General features: G+C 41.7%; 1 protein-coding gene across 2 annotated transcripts in view; it reads right to left on the reverse strand.

Moving 5' to 3' along the window:
* The window catches only part of LOC139755309 (dual oxidase maturation factor 1-like), an 84,980-nt gene extending 60,363 nt beyond the window's left edge, over nt 1-24,617 (reverse strand). The window contains exon 1 of one of the 2 annotated variants that reach the window (XM_071673431.1): nt 24,392-24,617. The gene's annotated coding sequence lies outside the window, so the exon portion shown is untranslated. Of the gene's footprint in view, nt 1-24,062; nt 24,192-24,391 lie in introns of those variants that run through there. The other variant, XM_071673432.1, reaches the window with a different exon arrangement.
* Between the last annotated feature and the right edge of the window lie 297 nt (nt 24,618-24,914).

The following is a 24,914-nucleotide window of genomic DNA, read 5'->3' on the forward strand; positions in this document are numbered from 1 at the left end:
TATATATATATATATATATATATATATATATATATATATATATATATAGCATTAATGGGATGGCCTTGATTAGGGCCTCGGCTGTCCGTACCGTCTCAACTAACAAAAAACTTGTTAGCAGGAGCGCGGCGTGGAGTTCACAGAGAGCGTGTGAGCAGAGGATGCTACATAAGGAGACGGAGAGGGACGTCAGATGGCAAAATCACCCGACGATAAATGATGTTGTTATCGCCATTCCAATCAGTAATCACACTATTTGGAGATAATGATAAACCACTTAGATACGTCACGTGATATCTTCATGAGGCGAAGTGGAAATGGTTTCTCAGATCTCTAAATAGAATTTTGATTAAACTTTTTCTGATGATGATATGTAAATATCAAAGCCTAATAAAGGCATGAGTCATGATAATGTGATTCAAAGAGACAGAATGAATTATAGTGGTGAACAATACCTGACAAACTGTGATGATGATGTATAACAAAATAACCAAAGCTGTAATCACACACTCACTACATTCATCTATTAAACATAGTGATGAAGCAACAATGTCTCGCATGATGATCGTGATTTATTCATTGCAGAAAATAACTTCTTAATTATTCTGCAGGAGTTGTACGGTCGAATGTCAGGAAGAAGACACGATGAATCTTCATGATTCCGCACTTCCACATCGCTTTTTGTGGCCGCTAAAAATTCAGGGTACGAGGTAGGTGGAACCAGATGAGAGCATCGGTTACAAATTGGGAACAAAAGATGAACGATACAGTAAACGTTCGTGACAGTTTTTCTACTGGTTTGGATGACGACTATAATGATGCAGCTTCAGGTTCAGCCGCTGAACCCACCATCCACACCACTACCGCATCTAACCCTCCCAGTTACCTGCGTGTGGCTGGGTTGGTCCTCGAGCTGGATGAGTCTGGATTTTCCAGGGTTTATACCAGGTTAGTCTGACCGAACTTCTTCACAATCTGATCGAAGTTTTTCTTACAAGTTTACCTGATGGTGTACCCAAGCGCCTCCTCCCACCTGGGGAACGTTTCAAGCAGTCTTATTAAGATTTCCGCAAGTAACACGTCTTTTCATGATGAAAAGAAAAATGTTTCGAAACTGCAAGGGGCGTGATTTAATGCATGGATTTTAATTTCCACAACCTAACCATGTTTCATCATGATGACCTACGGCTCAGGGTAATGCAAGTCTCCGCAGGCGAACGTCCACGAGATTCTTGCCTGCTCTCATGGTACGTCACTATTGGTAGACTGGTTACGACCGTTCGTCCTGCGAGTCTCGTTTAAAACGTCTCGCTTGTGGTCTCAGCAGGTCATCACTGTTTTAAAGTGCGCAACTGGACAGCTGAGAGTCAGCGATGAAGTAATCTTAATGGTTCCTGGTGCAATTTCAATTTTGCAAGTCTTATCATAAGGCATCTTTGTTTTTGCAACCGCCTCAGTTTCTCTTTAGTTGTAGTTATGAAGCTTATTATATGTGCATTGATACGGACGTGAACGGACGACCGCTGTGTGTAAGGAGTGGTGTATGTTCTGGCAATCTTTGGGTTGGTGTGTTGCGAGTGACTTGGCTTGGACTTTCCAGGGAATAACCCGCCTCGAAGCACCAATCTTGTTTTTCACGAGAGAGGCATCGCTCTCACACTCGACCTTATTCAAGTGTTTATATGTACAAAGTGACACGTACTAATTGTGGAGTTATTACAGTGTACGACTTTATAAAACTTTGGAATCTGTTGGTTCCTAAGTAGGATGACCAATACATCTATGGAGTCGTAATGTTTCAGACATTTCATCCCAGTTGTGAGGTCTGTGGAAAACCAAGGGGAGATCCCCGATTACCGAGCAAGTTTTCTCAAGGTTTTCTGGAAGACAACCAACACATTCTTATGGAGTCTTTGCTCCTGAAGAAAGCAATAAACTTATCATTAGTATGTAGTTCTTATCTGGAAGCAATCAGTGGAAAAATCCAGTGTATATATATATATATATATATATATATATATATATATATATATATATATATATATATATATATATATATATATATATATATATATATATATATATATATATATATACATATCTTTCTTTTAAACTATTCGCCATTTCCCGCGTTAGCGAGGTAGCGTTAAGGACAGAGGACTGGGCCTTTTTTGGAATATCCTCACCTGGCCCCCTGTGTTCTTTCTTTTGGAAAATTGAAAAAAAAAAACCAGAGGGGAGGATTTCCAGCCCCCCGCTCCCTCCCCTTTTAGTCGCCTTCTACGACACGCAGGGAATACGTGGGAAGTATTCTTAATCTCCTATCCCCAGGGATAATATATATATATATATATATATATATATATATATATATATATATATATATATATATATATATATATATATATATATATATATATATATATATATATATAGTACTTGAGGAGAGAGAGAGAGAGAGAGAGAGAGAGAGAGAGAGAGAGAGAGAGAGAGAGAGAGAGAGAAGGTGAGGGCAGATCTGCCGCGGAGTTAATGGTCATCGCCTCCAGCTATTCTGACTTCGAAAGCTTTTGTTTCATCTATCCACGTCAGCTTGACTTTTCCATCCCTGAACGTGTGCAAATTAGTGACTGAATATCATCAACAGATGCAACACTGACTTTCGCCAGTACTTCCATGTCACTATGTCTTTGGGATTTAGCCATATCACCATGGAATGCCATGAATGGTTAACGTACACTACGTCATTGCTAGAAAACGCTCTGATTGGTAGGTTCAAAAGACGTCATTGCTCAATGCATCTGTCGAGTAATGCGAGGATTGATCCTTTGTATGAAGTCATTACTTAAGTTGCTTTGTAACTACCTGACGGACGTGAGAGAACTACACAGTGTCCTGACTGCTGGACATCGGCGATGGGAAGTTTTCTTGTTCGACTCGTCGTTGAAAGCAGACACTGGCAACCCTGGGAACCCTAACGGTTTGCAACCTGGTCAACCTAGACTAAACTAGACTTGAGGGTTAGTTCATAGAGTGAACTAGTAGTACGGACCCTCCTGACGCCCTGACACCGTTATAAAGACATCTGAATCAGTTAATCAGACCGCATGACGGTAAAATAACCTTCAGCTCTGTCACACCGTATCCGGGAAAACTTCCAGAACTGAATATATATAAATGACCATAGGAGGAGAACACATCCCATGATCAAGACTACGATGACTTCACTCTCCACTGATGGTTTGTCTTCTCACGTTCCTCTCCAGACTTCCTCTGATCCTTCGTTGGTCGTGGTTCTGCTGGTGAACTGCATCTTGCGTCATGATGTTCTTATCTATCCATCAAACATCAAGTATGATGTTAGGAGCAGTGTGGTGGGAGGTGGAAGGTGTCTGTGCTGGAGTGACTGATGTTCCTCGTGAGTGATATATGGTGTCAGCAGCAACTGTGGGAGGTGTGTGAGACTATCGTTCATGCACAGACTGAGGCCGAGAATCTTCCACAGTAGTCCCAGCAGTGGAATGTTTCTTACAGTCAAACAGGAACATTATCATATTTCATCAATATATGAATAATAATCTTTCATTATTACCATTAATTCCTTTATGAAAATTCTATGGAATGTTTTAAGAAACCCTTAAGATAAAACCATAAGCTTCAAAGAAGTGACTAATGATTGCCAGACAATTTATTTCACTCCACATCAGATATTCTATCATAAGTCATTTCACTGTCGTTATTCCAAGTTTGTATGAAAATTCATCATTTCTTCATATAGTTTGATGAAGAATCAAGCTGCATGTAGAGTAGTTAACTATAAAACAAGATGAAGAGTCATCTCTGATTTATCTTTAACATTAATAGACGAAAGTGAGGTCAGCACTAATGGTCTGCAGGCATGTTCCAGGACAAATCGTGAGGCATTATGATTTCAGAACTGCAGATCTCTCCTTAAGGAACTGCTCTGATCTCTAGGACAGGCTTGCAATTCAGCTTCAGTTTGGACTTTTACAATACCTTCATCTTGACTGGAGAAAATCTTTATATCCCAGAGTCCACGTGGAACAAGAGGAGGTTCGAATATATGGTCTGAACCAACAGGAGACCAGGTATCTGATCGCACGATATTTGTGACCATAGCGTCTGAAACATTATCACACTTCATTAAAATGTGTGACTAATTTAACCCGGATACTTTCATTAGACATCAACCGATCATGGTTTGCCAAAGAGGGGTTCTGCCCTTCACGGACACAAACAATGTTTATTGATTATCGTAGACAACAGATGACTTTCAGGTGTCTGATCGCTTCAGAGCTCAGCGGACTAACTGGAAGATGATCCAGAGGCAAACGTTCACAACAAAATCTGTGTTTGTATGAACTTGTATGTAGTGTGGATAAATGATTTAGGTTTGTCACTAAGAAAAAGACTGCAGACTTTGCTAGATTTTAATACAGCAAAACTGCAGGAAAGGTATGTTCTTTCCTGTATTTTATCAGCTTTGTAAATGTATGAGCCGTCCATCTTTTTATTCTATGTCAATTACAATTTCTGTATCAAGATTTTCATAGAAATACTGGTGGTTCATCATCTGCTCTTCATTCTGAGCTCCTCCTCTAGTTCATTGCCCCATAAACAAATCTAACTGTCTATATCTTGTCTTTAACTTACTTCCCATTTACCTGGGGTGATTATGATACATGCATTTACCTGGGGTGGATATAATACATACATATACAACTTTATTACTTAATTTGCAAGACCGGGATTTCCAATCCTGAAGTAGCAAATACATCATTTACTGGAGCAGAGAATATCACGACGAATGCAGAAGGTATGTGCAATCAACGTATATGAGGATGCAAGAAAGTGTAAATCATTGCGCCCACTCGCGGGTCTCCAACCTCGTCATCATGTATTGTTGGGTGGAATTTCCGCTGAACACGTCTCCCAGGTTGGCTGAACTAGCTTGAGGGATCCTCCTTGGCACCAGCCACCAGGAAGTCATCAAATTATGTATTCAAACATGAGAAAAAAGTTCTTACTGTGTTAAGAAATATATATTCATGTGGCAAATAACAACGATGCATTACGGGCAGCTGGAGAGTCAACAACTGAGGCTGTACAAAAGAAAGATGTAGTGTTGTGGCAAGAAGTAAATATCCTTTGATAAAATGACTTTCCTTTTTCATGATCTCCCGGAGCATCAGCTGCGCTTCAGTCAAGCTCTGATAGCTCGACGAGAAATATTTGGCAATGCATTAAGATCACCGGGCGAAAGGAAATCTCCTCTGTCATACACCACAGACTTTCTCTGTCTTTTTTTTATTATCAAACTTTGCATGTGTGTGTGTGTGTGTGTGTGTGTGTGTGTGTGTGTGTGTGTGTGTGTGTGTGTGTGTGTGTGTGTATTGGGGGCTGTTGTCACAGACATATGTCCACACTGTCTCGTAGTGACACAATATATGAACATGATGGTCTAGTTACCCAAGTCATGGTCCTGTTAAAATGGTAAATATTCCATAGAGAAGTCTTGCACCAAGGGCGTCTAGAACCCTGTCAAGAGTAAGTCAGGATCCTACATAAAGTACCCCAGAACTCACTAGAAATATACCCACAAACTTACTGAACGAACGCATAAACGGAGTAAAGAACACCGACCCCAGAGCGTCATCATACCACACAGTAACGCAAGGAATACCCGAAACTCACTGGCCATATCCTAGAACTTACCAAGAGAATCCAGGAACTTATAAAAAAAGTTCCCAAGAACTTATTCTGTGTCGTACTAGAGAGCTAATCTTTCAAACTTTTTCTTTCCTTGTCGTGATTACACAGTCAGTCTGACACAATTGAGCTCTGTTGTTTTGGCCTGTCATGTAACCTCTTCCATTCCCCTTTCCTCCTTTCAGATCTTCCCAAACTCTTCTCCGACGCTATTTCACATCTTCTCTTTTCATATGCCATTCTCTTTTATCTAATCACATTTCTTATCCAACTCCAGTCGGAATAATCTTCGACTTATTCCTGATCTTTTAGTTCTGTTATAACCCTACCTTATCTCACGTAGTCTCACTTCATTATTTCATCTTCTAATCATTATTTTCCTAATCTGGTTCTTCGGTTCGTCACCTTCACTTTGTTCTAATGTTTTCCATAAATTTACCCTTCCTATATCTCTGACTCCCTGTTAACCTGCCTTGCTTTGTACCTGGCCTCCGTGTCGAATATCAAGGATGCTGAGGGAAGGGTGAGGTGCTGAATTAGATATGGAGGAAACGACAGGAGGAATTGACAGGCGAAGCAAAGGTGGTGAGACGTTTTGGTTGGGGACGAGTTAAGGTAATAGGTAGACAGACGCAAAGTGAATAGTAAGACCTGAAGATGTAGAGAAGGTTACGTATCAGAGACCTGGAGATAGAGTAGGTTGTGTATTAGCGCTCAGACGCCGGTAAGGGTAAGGATTGATGAAGTAAAGAACTAGAGTTTGGACAGAATAGGTGTAGATTAGGGGCTGGGATTCGCGTGGAAGTTATTGAGGTTGAAAGTGTGAGACTGGGGTGTGGCAGAAGAGGTTAGAATTTATGCTTATGGTAGTAGAGGAGGTTGCATGTTAATGTTCAGAAGGAGGAATAAGAACTTGGAAGAGTGATCCTGTTAGAGTCAAAGTTGAGCTTTAAAGATAAGCAGAGCAGAGTAGAAGCTAAACTTAAGTAAATTCGTAGTGATATGGATTAGGGTTTAAGTAGAGCGGAGAACGTCGATTGAGGTGGGAGAGAGGGTGAGGCTGGATGTAGAGCGTGAGTAAGGTCACTCCTCATTCTTGTTATTGGTAATTGGTGCCTGGCCCCCCTCTTGGCACCGCTACCCACCCCAACCTCCCCCTGGCCCTCTGCCCACCTCCCACAGTGTCTCACGCTCCAGCATCATGTCATGAAGGAATGTGAAGTATCGCTTATTGACTTATGCAACAGATAATTTCCGGTTTGCATATCTAAAAAAAATGCATCTACAAATAGATTGAAGCCTATTAATTCAACTGCTTCTTTGTCACTTGTGATTAAAAATCTCGTCCGTTTCAGACAAGGCAAAAAGAATTGAAGGGTTTCATGAATCTAGACTAACTATATGTATATAAAAGAGCGGTTATAGAATACTATTCAAATTGTCTGTCATTTAAGAATAGTTCAATGAATCGATGAAACTGGCCCATATGATTGTACCTTGAGTTAATATCTCGCTAATGAATAATCCATCAGTAAGAGCTCGTGACCCATTCAAACTTTTCATCTTATAATGACTATGTTTGCGATTTTCCTCGTGTTGCCCGCCAGTGATACAGGCCTCGGACTGGTACAGACCTAATACTAAACCTGACAGAACGTATCAGCTGACCCAGGGAGCTTAATGATAAAGTTGCTGACACAGCAGAAGACGGGGGTGTGGGTATATATTGACAAGTTCTGCTGGTAAGCCGAAAAGCCCCAGAAGTAGACCGGTTAGATATGCAAGTAGACTGAAGAAACAAGCTGATAGACAAGAAACCCAGGTGGAAGACTAGACACCCGTCCTAAGAGACAAAGAAGCAAGCTAATGGTAGGCTGAGCAGGTCGCCTTTATTAAAAGGAAGTTTAGAACTGCTTCACATCAGTACATGTGCTTCACATCAGAACATGTGCTTCACATCAGTACATGTGCTTCACATCAGTACATGTGCTTCACATCAGTACATGTGCTTCACATCAGTACATGTGCTTCACATCAGAACATGTGCTTCACATCAGAACATGTGCTTCACATCAGTACATGTGCTTCACATCAGTACATGTGCTTTCGTTTCCACGGTCATTGGTGGATGACGCCATCCATGACATCAACAGCTGCGTCGAGTCATTAAGCGCTAAATGTGTCATCCAGTGTGTTATGATGGATGCCAAGATCTTGCGCTGCAGCTGTACACCACAAACTGTCCGCTGGAGTTGATGACTTCGTCGTGTATGTTGAGCTCGACTGGTAGAGTTGGATTTAATTAACTGGTGACGAGGGTTCCCACACCCGAGGTGTTCAGGAAGTGTTACTGGCACTACAGCCAATCACTAAACTCAATTAGCCAAGTGATGCAACAGAGTAAAAACTTCATAAAGATAACAATCAAATATATACATATATATATTTATTTTTATTATTTTTTTATTATACTTTGTCGCTGTCTCCCGCGTTTGCGAGGTAGAGCAAGGAAACAGACGAAAGAAATGGCCCAACCCCCCCCCCCCCCATACACATGTACATACACACGTCCACACACGCAATATACATACCTACACAGCTTTCCATGGTTTACCCCAGACGCTTCACATGCCTTGATTCAATCCACTGACAGCACGTCAACCCCGGTATACCACATCGCTCCAATTCACTCTATTCCTTGCCCTCCTTTCACCCTCCTGCATGTTCAGGCCCCGATCACACAAAATCTTTTTCACTCCATCTTTCCACCTCCAATTTGGTCTCCCTCTTCTCCTCGTTCCCTCCACCTCCGACACATATATCCTCTTGGTCAATCTTTCCTCACTCATTCTCTCCATGTGCCCAAACCACTTCAAAACACCCTCTTCTGCTCTCTCAACCACGCTCTTTTTATTTCCACACATCTCTCTTACCCTTACGTTACTCACTCGATCAAACCACCTCACACCACACATTGTCCTCAAACATCTCATTTCCAGCACATCCATCCTCCTGCGCACAACTCTATCCATAGCCCACGCCTCGCAACCATACAACATTGTTGGAACCACTATTCCTTCAAACATACCCATTTTTGCTTTCCGAGATAATGTTCTCGACTTCCACACATTCTTCAAGGCCCCCAGAATTTTCGCCCCCTCCCCCACCCTATGATCCACTTCCGCTTCCATGGTTCCATCCGCTGCCAGATCCACTCCCAGATATCTAAAACACTTCACTTCCTCCAGTTTTTCTCCATTCAAACTCACCTCCCAATTGACTTGACCCTCAAACCTACTGTACCTAATAACCTTGCTCTTATTCACATTTACTCTTAACTTTCTTCTTCCACACACTTTACCAAACTCAGTCACCAGCTTCTGCAGTTTCTCACATGAATCAGCCACCAGCGCTGTATCATCAGCGAACAATATATATATATATATATATATATATATATATGTATATATATATATATATATAAATATAAATATATATATATATATATATATATATATATATATATATATATATATATATATATATATCATTCAATTCATAGAATGAAGTATTCGCTGCGTATTGACTATCTACCTTGGCAGTGGAGTATTGGCTAACTCTCGTCTTTATCCACATATAGAATCCTTGCTAATTTTTGCCACCCTCCTCCTACAGTATGGTCTTTGTTCCTCCCGGTTAAGCAGTCATTTTTCCTCACTGAGGAAAGGAAAAGTTCTTTGTCAGCGAGCAAGGAAGTACAATCGACTGCAACTCGCCCATATTGATATCACTGGTAATGGTCTGCACCACAGGATATGCTTCTCAACTGGAGGACAAATTCGTACCCAAGTCTGTTACATTTGCGAGCAGCCTTTTGTGACCTTGAGTCTCTTTGTGCCCTCCACACTCTGTGCACTAGGGCCATAACACCTTCTCAGACACGTGGGTTCTTTTTTTAGCGTAAGTTATCAAGGAAAATTGCTTCTTCGGCTTCGTCGTGAAGATTATTCTGAACTGGATACTTCAGGAAGTTGGGGAAAAATTCGTGTGAAGCCATATTCTTTTCTCCCGAGAGTAAATCTAGCGTTTATGGCACATAAAGAGAAATACATGTCTGCATCAACTGTTTGTGGTTTTCCAATGGCGAAACAAAACGTGGAGATATCCAACAAGAATTTATGACCAGTGGCGAAAGATTTTTGTAGGTAGCGATCACTGAGGAGACTGTGGCCATGGGAAAAAAATGTACCCTAAATACCGGCATTGCTATTCTCGTGATGGAGGCTGGAGACTCGTTCCTATATATACATATATATATATATATATATATATATATATATATATATATATATATATATATATATATATATATATATATATATATATATATATATATATATATATATATATATATATATATATATATTATCCCTGGGGATAGGGGAGAAAGAATACTTCCCACGTATTCCCTGCGTGTCGTAGAAGGCGACTAAAAGGGGAGGGAGCGGGGGGCTGGAAATCCTCCCCTCTCGTTTTTTTTTGATTTTCCAAAAGAAGGAACAGAGAACGAGGCCAGGTGAGGATATTCCCTCAGAGGCCCAGTCCTCTGTTCTTAACGCTATCTTGCTAACGCGGGAAATGGCGAATAGTATGAAAGAAAGAAAAATATATATATATATATATATATATATATATATATATATATATATATATATATATATATATATATATATATATATATATATATATATATATATTCCTATGAGTCCACGGGAAAGATGAAACACGATAAGTTCCCAAGTGCACTTTTGTGAAATAATCACATCATCAGGGGAGACACAAGAGAGAAATACAAGTCAGCTGATATACAACGAAGAGACGTAGCTAAGGACGCTATTTGGTAAACACATGAGAGAGAGAGAGAGAGAGAGAGAGAGAGAGAGAGAGAGAGAGAGAGAGAGAGAGAGAGAGAGAGAGAGAGAGAGAGAGAGAGAGAGAGAGAGAGAGAGAGTCACCTGGCTTTCCTGGGTTCGGGGCGAGAGCACAGCTGGGATTATTACAAGAATGTGAGGTCACCTGGAGGTCAGAGTGGAGATCAGCGCTGAAAGTGACTTGTGACCTATGCTGTGTGCCAGGGAGAGGCGGATCATGACTAGGAACGGCGTTAGCGACGGTTCAGTACCAAGAACATAAAACTGAATATAATGAGGTCCAGAAAAAAGAGTACATATGTGACTGAACGATGATGTAAGTTGAATCATGCGTATCCGGTAGTTGTTTATCGCATGTATAATTTGTACACACAAGACGGACTAGGATACGCGGGGCTGGGTTGGGCATCGTCATCCCCCATCATGACAAAACATCATGGCAGATTAAGATTATCTCCGTCATTTGCGGCAGTTGTGGAACTATCGATTCTTTCGTAAAGCTTTCTAGTCAGCACAGCTTCACGTAATGTTTGTTGCTAATTCATGGTGGACACTTTCACACACATGATGGCAACTCTTCTCACAGTGACGGATACGCAGACACAGCCCAGCAGATGTAGTTGCTCTACAGAACCCACCAAAAGCATGTACCATGTGAAGCGCTCATGTAATGTGAGGGTTTGTGACTCAGACCCCAGCTGGCACGAATCTCCCGCTCCAGCAGCCAACCCGGACACCTCCATGGACACACATGGGAAGATAGGATCAGGTGTACAAACTCAGTATTCTGAAAATACTCGACGGATTCAACAAACTGCTACTATCAAAGGCCAGAAGCCTCGAGGGCTCGCCTGACCATATCTCCGAGCCTCAGTTCTGCTCCTTGACTCCCGCCTCCAGCAGTTGTGTGTGTATAGATGCACTGCTACAGCCATATAGACTCGTATCTTCCATAACATAAAACCATAATCAAAACTGTTCCTAATACAGTTCTCACTAATAGTGAAAGTCTAAAGCAGCATCAGTACAGGAAGAAGCTGTTGGTACTGGAAACATTAGCAAAAATAATAAATAATTCACCAAACAGTCTCGAGTTGAGTCAGTGAGCAGTAACGAGGCACACGCCTTGCACGGATGAAGGATTCCAAAGTGACGGGTATATGAAAGTATGGCACAGTGACGTGTTAGACAGAGAGCGTGATCTATCTGTCGACATTGGAATGACGGCCGATCTGACACGGATGGCGAGTTTTTGATACGTAGGCAGGGCTTGTGACGTTCACGTCCCAGAACAAATAAATGACTGCTCCAGTGGCAGTTCGGTTCTATCTTTTATTTCATCTAAAGAGACAAAATAAAACTTCAAGGAGAAAAGACCGAACGACAGACTCAGAAAAATAAAAAGGAAAATCTGGCTGGTAAAGTCTATCATAAAAGAATGTCATAAACTCACAAAGAAGCAGGTCTGTGTACAGTGAATCGATATGTTCTTTTTTCTATGTTTCAATAGCAGCAATGAACAGGATATTCGGCCACAGTCGTTTTCCAGCGGTAAGAATGTTCATTTTGGTACGTAGCATTCTATTGCAGTGAGCTCTCCAAGCCGCAGGCTCATACTGATCCCTTAACCCATGTTTTATCTTCCAAATGTGAATCCAAACTTCTCGAGCGTGTGAGTTTGCAACTTCATGTTAGTGATTACTCAAGACCAATGTTCCAAACCTCTGAGACCGAGTTTTGAGAGAATGTATTTGAAGCACAGAAATAATGGTCCTGGACGACGGTAAAAAGATATCAACAAAAAATGCTCAAGGCTTCGAGACCATAGTTCAAAAGTAATGAAAAGAAACAAGGAAATCGCCAATACAAAGCTCCGGAACTACAGTTTTAAACAAGCCTCGTGAACTACGAGGTCAGACTGTGACGTTTCGTAGTGACAGAGCAAGACAGCAACATAGCCCTCGTTATAGGCCATTACATAGTGAGAGTGTATGCGATCTTAAAATTATCCTTAATATCTGAAGGTGTGAAAGATTTTCCATTGTTGGATATGGCTTGTAGCTGATAGTTAATGACCCTTGCAGTTAATACATCTAAAGTCCAAACAAGCAACGATCAAACCCTTGTTACAACCCCGAAATAATTCATTTTCGCATAAGAGAATCAAGTTCTGGGTCTAGTGTACGGCAATGAAGAGAACGTAATTCATGAAATATAAAGGAAAGAAAGAACTATTGGAAACACGTCCAGAAATAAGAGCTGGCAATGGCCGATATCTCAGTGAGCGAAGCAGTGAAGCATAGAGTTGATAACAGAGCCAGACAGACCATAAACATTTCATCTTATGACGTTAAGGAGATGGAAGGCCGGAGGCAGTACTGCAATTAGAAATAATTTCATTTTCTGAAGTTAATATTTCCTTTGTGCTGGCCCGAGGCTGCAACAGGAGGGCGGTAATATTAAGAGCACCATACTGAGTGATCTCACTAAGGGATGAAAAGTCCAGGATTTCGAAAGTTCGATGATATTGGGCACAACGTTTCGTTGATTGAAATAAACTATATCGCATATCTGAAAGATACAACTGCTCGATTTAAAGGAAAGTTACTCTAATCCTCTTGTTTCTTTCATTATCTGTCTGTCTTTGGGGTTGTGTGACAAATCGAATTTTGGATTTGTTGGGATTAGCGAATATGATGATTTTTGTAATAATCGTAGAAATTCCTGATGAATTCAAAGAATACAGCGTTCAAGGTAAGCTCTCATATCGCTACAGTTTCGTGTGTAAAGGTCAGGAAATACCTTGTGTCACTCACTGCTATTGTGTACTGAAGCAGTGATAATAACCTGGTTCTCTAGTATACGACTGAACATTTTCAGCTTCTACTTTTTCCCGTCAATCTGGGAACAAGAGAGATTAATTCTGCAAATATTTTGATGAAGTCTTTACATTAAACTGACACCTCATATTTCCATCATCAGTGGGGGGTTAAGACTCGTGTTCATCCTGTTAGTGACCTATGAAAGCTTAACAAGTGTAACCAATACTTCTACTTAAGATTCATTGTTCATACCGCAGAAAAAGGTACTTCAACGAGCCGACGATGATTCGCTAATGTTCATCTCTCCTCTTCAGCCCGTGCTGTACGAGTCTACGTACCGTGGACACAGAACAGGATTCAAGGTTTCCAAATTATCTTCCCGTTCGTACGTGGGTCACGTGTATCGTTTATGGAATGTACTCACATATGAGGGCCTTGTCCTAGCCAGGGTTCGATCTCAGGTCCTTGAAGTTCAAGGCCGGGTATCAGATCACTCAGTCACGACATGTACCATCCTCGAGTTCGCGAAATGACCATAAGAATTCAAAGAAATTGAACGGCCGGTGATGATGATCAGAGTGGCCCCAGTGCAGCTCTGGACAACTTCTTTAGCTCCAGCCCTGGCATGTGTTCAGTACTTGATGCGCGACAGACCAGCAGCCAAAGATCTACTGTGCTGCTAAAATCTTAAAGGTGATATATACATCAAAACAAGCTGAATACATCTCTCCGGCTTTGCTACATGAAGTGCATAATGATGATGTATAAATGAAAGAAAACAAGATGTATAGTACGTTAGAATGAGTGAAACGGCAGTATCGGTGCTGTTACCAAGAGTCGTAGTTGACTGTAGAAGTAGCGGTATATATTTGACCTTGTTCAGCTGACATTATCACTTCAACCATCGACCAGAGGAAATATTCATCCATGTTGACTTTACAAAGTTTGCTCTGTGGTTCATGTACCTGTGTTTCTGTCTTGTTTTCATGTTTCAGGACTTAGAATGAAGAAAGTTAAAATGAAAATGATAATGTGAGTGAGTTAGAGGAGAGAGTTCTTAATTGCCACCGTACAGCTACAACTAAATCATGCCACAAAACATGGCTAGCACGTAGCGCACACCACTATATCTTCTTTTTTCTTTGAGATAAAGAGAATACCGGCCATTTTCAGCAAATAAACACAACACACATGAGGTCATAAGGAATTTTAAAGAGAAAATACTAAACAGATTTCGACTGCCGTACGAGCTGGGTCAGATTGCCTTTATGATACTATGTTAAGTAGAGTCTGACCCCGCCTCTACCACACCCTCCCGGACCTTGTTACATCTGACTTGCTCTTGTCACACGCCAACGACGGATGACAAGCCAGTCCCCAGGAACCACTTGCTCATATATAACATCTCTTCCATTGGCTTTCCAACTGCTGTCTTTACCTATCCATTTACCCTTTTCTCTTCTGTCCATTACCCAACCGCCTCTCTTTGCATGTTCCTTCTCCTCCTCCTCCCACTACCATTATGCTTGTCCTTCCCTCGTCCTCACCACGCCCACCTCCCTCTCCTCTTTACGTATGATGGAAGCAAAACATTGACGTGTTCCAAGTGAACATACTCTTCAAACACAGATCAACAGCAAAAGTCACTTTCTATTGGTAAGATCAGTTTTTGATGGTGTGTGCGTGTGAGTGTGGCGATGTGGGTGTGCGTGGGAGACTGTGTATCGTGGGCGGGCTGAGCCTGAGAAAAAACAGGCAGGTAAAGCAACGGAATGAGACGCAGACAGGGAGTGACAGACATGTGGTACGACACACACACAAACACGGTATGAGACAGAAGATGAGACAGGTGGTTTGAGGCAGATGATGAAAGATAGAAAATGATAGATAGATAGTGTGAAACAGATAGTAAAAAGTAAGAGACAGACGGTATGAGAGAGAGAGAGAGAGAGAGAGAGAGAGAGAGAGAGAGAGAGAGAGAGAGAGAGAGAGAGAGAGAGAGAGAGAGAGAGAGAGAGAGAGAGAGAGAGAGAGAGAGAGAGAGAGAGAGAGAGTGTTGGTGAGAGATCCAGAGTGGGCTCGGTGACCGGCTGAGGGCAACGGCCGCTGGTAAATGAACTACCCCAACAGATTGGGCTTCAAGGTCATCTAACGTTCATTAGCCTTGTCACTACCATCACCAACAGCCCCGCTCTCACCACCACCTCTACATTGCTACCGCCATCACCAGCCCTGACACCACTACCTGTCCTGACACCACTACCTGTCCTGACACCACTACCTGTCCTGACACCACTACCTGTGCTGACACCACTCCTCGCCTGCCCCAGCCAGCTGTACCTCACCTGATCATGACTGTCCTCTGCCTCGACCATGACCGTACAGAACAAAAGAAGAAATGACGATGAATTGACATTGATGCAGGAGTTTCATTGTTTACATTATATCACTTGTTCAGTCTGTCTCTGGTCTACAACGGCAAGTTTATTCTGAGCAGACAAATAAAAGCATTAAATTAAGTAATGTTACGAAGAGATATAGAAACAAAATTAGGAACAGAACCGCAAAAGAAATGGGAGAAAGAGAAGGAAACTGGGATGAATAGATAACAATAGGTGTTACAGGAATATGACAAATGAGTAAAGTAAACCAAATAAAACAGATGTTATCGAGTACTAATTGCTCCGGAGAGAGAGAGAGAGAGAGAGAGAGAGAGAGAGAGAGAGAGAGAGAGAGAGAGAGAGAGAGAGAGAGAGAGAGAGAGAGAGAGAGAGAGAGAGAGAGAGAGAGAGAGAGAGAGAGAGGTGTACTCTTGCAGAGGCAAGAGTGGGTTGACTCCAGGATGTGTAGCAACCGGTGGGCAGGACAGCCGCGGCAGCCTTGGTCGGCAGGGCTGGGCCACGCCTGCGCACCTACATCCGTGAACATGACTCACGGCCCACGCCTTCAGGAGTGCCTGCAGAAGGCACAGGAATGCGTGAGACAGTGACGGATTCTCGTCGTCTGTACAGGGATCAGAGAGAGAGAGAGAGAGAGAGAGAGAGAGAGAGAGAGAGAGAGAGAGAGAGAGAGAGAGAGAGAGAGAGAGAGAGAGGAGCATAAGAAGTGTGTAAACTCTATAAATAGGAATATCCATTCAGAAATCCCCAGCCTTGCCTCACCACTACCCAGGTTGGTCAGGCATGGTAAGCCTGGGAGACGCTCTCTTGGTTGACCTTAATAACACGGGACTTCTAGAACGTCATTCTTGCTCAGATCATAACGTAGTCTTCACAAAGCAGAGTTCGATTGACCTCGCTTAATCTTTTTTGAGTCATCATTCGTTGTACGACGTTATTACTGAGAGAAGTTCAACCAGATGCAGGAGAAGAAAAATAAACATGCGGTAGTGTTTTTCCCTGCCTCCCGCGTCTTCCACGCAGTAACTCTCTGGCGGATTTTTAAAGCTGGCGAAGTGTCATTGTTTATGGTAGAGGTAAAGTTTCAGGTCTGTGCGATTTGTTTTGCTTACTTCAGAAACGTGTAACGCCGGGCGTGTGAGAGCGTGGACAGCATGACCGTTACGTAAGAAAGACTTTTAGTAAGCAAGTAAAAAGTCGATTAGCTTTTTTTTTTTCATTATCATAGACGCTGTCGTGCTGGAGTCATGTGTATTATTGTGCCTTACGTTCTCGTATTATTTTCAGATTTATCAAGTAGACCTGAGTTGAACGTCGCATCTTCCGTCTTTCTATTTTTAGCTGTCCTTCTTCCTTCATGTTCAACGGCACCTTGCAATATTCCTCTTGCATCACTAACTGCCACATAGTTATGTTTCCACAGTCCTTCGCGCAGATGTTATCATTCAACTGGAACTTTCGCCCCAGCCATCTTGGACGAACGAGAACCGTGATATCTGATGACAGATCTTTCATCGCGCCTCAGCAGTTCGTGGCCTTCCCTCCCGCGGTCACATATTGATCCAATTTTTCATCCAGAGAGACACTTAGTGTCACGATCTATGTTATCGTACATCTGAGTGCAACAATTTCGTGCTTCATCACCCTAAAACTAACGAACCTCCTTATCGGTATCGGTGTCGTGCCAAAATGTTTCATGCCTGCCAGTCTCTTCATACATTAACTGATGATGTAAGGCTTTTGGAAACCAGACCAGGCATCCAGCCACGCACCCAGGCGGATGTCACGAGGCACCCGGTGCAGACGGTCATCAACGTCGTGATGCAACACAAACTGGCAACACTCAGGTGTCCACAACACCCTTCCTGCTTTGCTCCACACCATCTCGCTAGACCCACGCAAGGGAGTGTGTCTGGTTGCCTGACTCTCACCTCGAGGACAGCGTCTACACTCCAGTGTCTCTATCATTCTAGCACAGGTAAACCGCAGCGCCACCGATAACGTTGAGTCATGTTGTGGGTGGTATTTAAGACATTGTGTGTCCCTGAAGGATTTTTATCCCACCTCAGTTGGATTTACTTGTATGTAATCGCATTCACTGAAAGATCATTTAGTTCTGCATATATATATATATATATATATATATATATATATATATATATATATATATATATATATATATATATATATATATATATATATATATATATATATATATATATATGTGTGTGTGTGTGTGTGTACGTATGTGTGCATGTGTGCGTGTGTGTGTGTATGTGTGTGTGTGTGTGTGTGTGTGTGTGTGTGTGTGTGTGTGTGTGTGTGTGTGACTGTAATAAAAACCACAGGGGAAATGAAAGCGCAGCTGCAAGATTTTTCGGTTATCGCATTATCAGGCAAACTGACAGAGAGGCAGGGTAACAAATGATATATGCAGGAGAAATTCAAGTTTTATCTGCATCTGTTAAACAAGATTGTGTCTACTCTGCATATATGTTTCTATCCCTACACCTCGAAGCTTTGGAATTCTCTACCTTCTCATGTCTTTCCCAACAGCTATGACCTGGCACATTTCAAAAAACAAGTTTTTCACTTCCTCGAAAATTCGTAAATACTTTCCCTTGTCTCCTCTTTTTCCCTTTCATAATCCTCTTTGCATTTCAATAAAGGTCAGCCTTGATGTGGACTTTTTTCCGTTACTGAAGCCTCCAACGTATATATATATATATATATATATATATATATATATATATATATATATATATATATATATATATATATATATATATATATATATATATAGTACAGGATATTGAATATCCTGTACATGTAAATATGGACTTAGCGGGTAATCGCTGGACAACACAGGATCCGAGTACACTGTCACCAACATGCCACTGACATGCCACTCCATGCAACCAGACACCCATACCAGGACATCACCACACACCACCATCACCACAACCAACAACCAGACACCCATACCAGGACATCACCACACACCACCATCACCACAACCAACAACCAGACACCCATCCCATTGCATTCCCAAACGGTACAATTATCACTCCAGGAACCAGACAACCGGACCAAGGCGCCACCACACATCATCACTCAAGGAACCAGACGGTGCAGCCGAAACTGGTTACCTCCTACACCATCCATGAACCTTGCCAGCTCATGCTCTGCTTCTCATAATGATGTCACTGCTGCCCATTGTTCACATTTTCCTTTTTCCTCGCTTAAAGTATGATCGAAATCTACTTTTTGAATGGAACATGATCGACATCTGCTTGTTCAATGATACATAATCGACATCTGAGAGGTTTCTGAGGATCATTGTTATGAGTCTGTGTTGACATTTCTGTATCCGTTTTAGTGGCATGCACTACGGTTGTCATACAGTCATTCATTATATATGTAGTCGCATGGTTTTGTATTCTTTGTTATTTCTATTATATGGCGGTTTTACCAGGATTAAGAAACAAAACTTCATGTCATTAAGTGTAACGAAAAAAAAAGCAGATTCACCTCCTGTCTTTGCGAGGGTGGGACATTAATGACCTCGGCCGTATGAGGTCACAGGGTCATAGTGTTATGGAGACATCACCTAAGGAGATCTGATGCTTACGTCAGATATTGTTACCTGGTGAACAGCGTGCTGTTGTTAACCCATTAGTCTTTAATGAAATTTATAGAATTGTTTTTATCGTTAAACTCAGATAAGCTCTCTGTCGTTAACTTTGATGGATAGTTTTGTGGTGTGTAGGTGCAAAAGATATGGATCAGGTTATGAAAGGGCGTACGTGAGAGAGAAACTTAGGGGGGTCGACTAACCTAACTGATACCAGATCCCTACATCAGGGGAACAGCGAAGGAGACAAAGTGTCTGCTGGTAAATATTAGAATCACCTTCAGGTACGTGGATGAGGAAATAGACAGGAAACTGTTCACATCCTATATTAAGCCAAAAGTAGAATATACTTTCAGAAATTTTGTTACTGCATTAGAGAAGCACAAAATATATAGCAAAGGTCCAGATGGGGATGGAGGCAACAAAGATAGCTCAAGAATTAAGAGAGCTGAGTTATAGTGAGAGGTTACAGGCTACAGATTTGTCCACCATGGAAAGAGAAGAGAGTAACAGGTGACCTGATAAAAACGTCTCATAATCTAAACCAGTTTGGGGATGCCATGTGAGCTGTTCTTCGATAAACGTAAAAATAACGCAGCCAGAGGACATAACATGATAGTAAGCAAGGAACGTGTTAGAAAAAGATGGAAATTACTTTTTCAGTATGGTAATAGTGGACGAATGGAATAAACCGAGTAATGAGACTGTGAATGATGACCGTAAGCAGATGTATAAAAAGTTTTAAAACAGCAGAGAATGTTCAGGAAATGAAGACCTAGGGAGAGTAGAGCTCCGCGCAAACCACTTAGGTTATTACTCACAGTCTAGCACCACGGGTAACTAACCACTGAAAACAGTTTACTAATGACTTAGGAGTTTCATTATGTAGTTCTGCCTGTACGTTGGGCAAGATACACATGACACATTACAGCGTTCAGACTTCCATCATTATACACGACAGTGACAGATGTCATCAGATTTTAAAAGGGTTTGGAAATAGCATAACATGACAAGTATTTGTTCTATTTTGGTTTAAATTCATGAACCTAACTGATGTTGTTTCGCTGGTATCTGAACCTCCCGCAGAACCGTTGACAGAACCTATCCTCATATCAAACCAACAAGAGATCCATATTGAGCTATAAACAGTAATGGAAGCTTTTCGTCTCAATAAATTCCAAAGTCATTTAATACTTTATACCATAACCTGACATTCTCAAGTGAAGAATGATTATGTAGTGGATGCTCTTGAGAAATTGAAAGATGAGATATTTAAACACTTCTATACTTGAAATAATCATGGAAAATATATCATAATGCTCTCATTTACTGATACATACCTATCAAATTTGATGCCATGGAGCAGATATACATTAAAATTGACTTTATTTAACAGCTTTATTAAATGTCATTAAGAGGACTAAACGATATTCTAACACCAGATTTGTTTTCAGTATAAGGTGTACTTCTCATAATGAATTTCTAAAGGAAATCTTTTTTTCTGAGAAAAATAACAAAAACTGTAGGTAATAGTTCAGGGTACTTTTTGGCACTAAAAACTTTTTATTTCAAAATTGAAAGGTAAGATATTCAAACACTTCTATGCTTGAAATAATCATGAAAAATATACCAAAATGCTATCACTTACCGATACACACTCAGTAAATACGATGCAAAGTAACAGAAATATTCTAAAATTTTCTTCATTTAACAGTTAAATTTAGCGTCATTAAGAGGACTAACCGTTATTCTAACACCATATTTGCATTCAGGATAAAAACTATTTCTTATAATGAGTTTTTAAAGGAAATTTTTTTCTGAGGAAAATACCAAAAAAGTGAATTTCAGGGTATTTTCTAACTCTAAAAACTTTTTGTTTCAAAATTGAAAGATAAGATATTCAAACACTTCTTTACTTGAAATAATCTTGGAAAATATATCAAAATGCTCTCAGTTACCGATACATACACAGTAAATAAGGTGCAGAGTAACAGAATTATCTTTAAAGTGACTATTTAATAGCTTAATTAGATGTCATTGAGAGGACCAAAAGTTAACACCAGATTTGTATTCAGCAAGAAAAATACTTCTTATAATGAGTTATTTGCCTCAAGAACAAACGAAGGAAGGCCACATTTGCTCACATTCATTTTCTAGCTGTCATGTGGAATGCCTCAAAATCACAGACCTTTTCATGGTTTCCCGCGGCCGCTTTACATGCCCTGGTTCAGTCCAGTGATATCACGTCGACCCCCGTATGTCACATTGTTCCAATTCAATCCATCCCTTCACCCTCATGCACATTCAGATCCCGACCAGTCAAAATATTCTTCACTCTCGTCATATATATATATATATATATATATATATATATATATATATATATATATATATATATATATATATATATATATCTTTTTCTTTTTCTTTCAAACTATTTGCCATTTCCCGCGTTAGCGAGGTAGCATTAAGAACAGAGGACTGGGCCTTTGAGGGAATATCCTCACCTGGCCCCCTTCTCTGTTCCTTCTTTTGGAAAATTAAAAAAAAAAAAAAACGAGAGGGGAGGATTTCCAGCCCCACGCTCCCTCCCCTTTTAATCGCCTTCTACGACACGCAGGGAATACGTGGGAAGTATTCTTTCTCCCCTATCCACAGGGATAATATATATATATATATATATATATATATATATATATATATATATATATATATATATATATATATATATATATATATATATATATATATATATATATATATATATATATATATATATATATATATTTTGCAATAGGTAACATTGGTGTGCGTGATCTTGCGTATGCATATAACCACGAGGAAATTGAAACAATAAGTTCCCAAGTGCACTTTCTTGTAATGATCACATCGTCAGGGGAGATACAAAAATAAGATAAGAAACGAAGAACAGCCACTTGATATACAGGTGGAAACCGCTTCAACTGCACCTACGGGATTTATGAACTGCTACAACCAGTGAGAGTGACACACATACGAGATCATCCAGACACCAGTGAACAGCGACTTATCTTGAAATGTTTCGTACTTGAGCTGGTGTTTATGATCATAGGAGGAGTTCTTCCATATGGGGATGTTCTATCTCCCATGATTACTATTTCAGTCGTGGGTGAGTCGAGAGTAACAGCGGATGGTTGAAAAGGGAATTTTGGTGGCTGTTTGTCGTATCAATAGTAAAGGTTTGACGATAGACTCCAGGTGGATGTGTTTGACGTCAGCAACGGGAACAATAAACATAATCAAGTTAACGGATTTAGAATGTATAGTTTGCTTTACAACGTTCTCTTGACTCTTCCTCTCCACACAACACTTACATCCTCAGTATATATATATATATATATATATATATATATATATATATATATATATATATATATATATATATATATATATATATATATATGTGTGTGTGTGTGTGTGTGTGAGTATTGAGATTTACATGAACACATGAACAAATTAATACACTGAAAAGATGGCATACATGCGACAGTGTGGAGGGGAAGGGGTTCAGAGCAATTCCTTAAAGCATCAGGAAGATAGTGGCAGCTCCTGAGCCTAATGTTTGTGAGGCGGGTAACATAACACTCCATCAGCTGACTCGTGGCCCCACAACCCCCACCCCACCCTCAGCTGATTGGTGTTCCCCTTTCCTCATCCCCTCAGCTGATTGGTGGTTTCCCCTCCCTCACCCCCTCAGCTGATTAGAGGTTACCCCTCCCTCTGCCGCAACTGATTGGTGGCTCCCCTTCCTGCACTCCATCAGCTTATTGGTGGCTCCCCCTCCATTACTTCTTCAGTTGATTGGTGGCTCCCCCTACCTCACTCCCTCAGTTGATTGGTGTTCCCCCTCCCTCACTACATCAGCTGATTGGTGGCTCCCCCTCCACTACCTCTTCAGCTGACTGGTGGCTCCCCCTCACTCACCCCATCAGCTTATTAGTGGTTCCCCCTCCCGTACTCCAACAGCTGACTGGTGGCTCCCTCCCCGTCACTCCTTCAGCTTGCTCTGTACCAGTCCAGTATAACGAGTTTTTCCCTTGAAGGAAGTTTTCATAAAACATTTCATTACTACTGAACCAGAAAATATGTATCACTCGGATTTGTCTTTCACACGTTCTTGAAGACCAGATAATTAAGATCCTGCCATTGTCTGCTCCTGAAGGAGGTTATTACGATCACTTGAGGTATTTACGGAAATGAGCGTGAGCGGTAAGGTCTGGCACTGGCCGGGCGGGCTGGCCAGGTGTGGCAGGCGAGGCAGACCTACACCTGCGTGAGAAAGTGAACTGACTGCTTCTCCACCACGCTCACCGGGGGAAACTTCTCCAACACACCATACAGCACTAACACAAGAAATTTCCTATGTTTAAAAAGGTATTCTTCAACACTGAGTGGCACTGTGGTACAAGGAATGCTCACTATCCACACAACACTTCGTCAACACAACGGGTAAGCCATCACTACACACTGAAGTGCCTCGGGGACTCACGTATGTGGGTCAACTCACTTTTATGTTATCCTGACGAAGTTGTTCGCGACACGCGGCCAGTTGGAGTCAGACTGCGCGTGCTGTTGGTCCTCGCCAGGATTTAAAACATTCGTCGGGTTGTCGAAGGACATCCATGGCACGCCCCCCGGAAGGTCACGGCGCCCAGCCAATCACGCCTCGTGCAGCCGACATTCTGACCTCGCTGCCTCGCACACTAAGGAAGCTGGCGAAGAAGCCCAGCCCACCAAAGGCCTACAACTGCTGTCCTGCGACATCTAGCAGGACACCTCGGCACCTGCCTCACCTCCCACGGGAGGGTGATGCTACGCCAGCATCGTCGCACTTACCATGGTTGCGGCGAGGAGAGCTGCGACCCTTCGTCCGTCTTTATCCGCAGATCAGTGTCCGCAGCTCACTGTTCCCTTCCGCCCATATGGGGGTGTGGTCGTGTCGCTACAGGCATGCTAACGGTAGTTATCCAGGTGTAAGAGTGCGTAAGGGGAGTGGAGCCACCGACACAGACCTCCCGTCACCAACACCAGAGCTTCACTAACTCTCTCCCCGCCGCCGACCCGCCACCCTCCTCACTCCAGAAAGAAAGTGCAACTAGCGTGGCCTGCTGGTCCTCTGATGGCTTCACCACCCACTGTAACCAACACCCAGGCTTCACCAATCACTGCAACAGCCAGGCTCCTCCGCCCACTTTTATATCATAGGAGCGGTGGATGAACTGATCACAATGGCTGAGGATATGCTTAATGCAGACAGCATACATGATCTTAAAAGACTGTATGACAGTAGACAGTGTCCAAGAGCTGGGGCCTAACGAGCGTAAAACTCCCTCCTCGTACAGCTCAAATAGGTAATCAC

The sequence above is a fragment of the Panulirus ornatus genome, chromosome 19 (assembly GCF_036320965.1).
Source record: "Panulirus ornatus isolate Po-2019 chromosome 19, ASM3632096v1, whole genome shotgun sequence".
NCBI classification, from domain to species: Eukaryota; Metazoa; Arthropoda; class Malacostraca; order Decapoda; family Palinuridae; genus Panulirus; species Panulirus ornatus.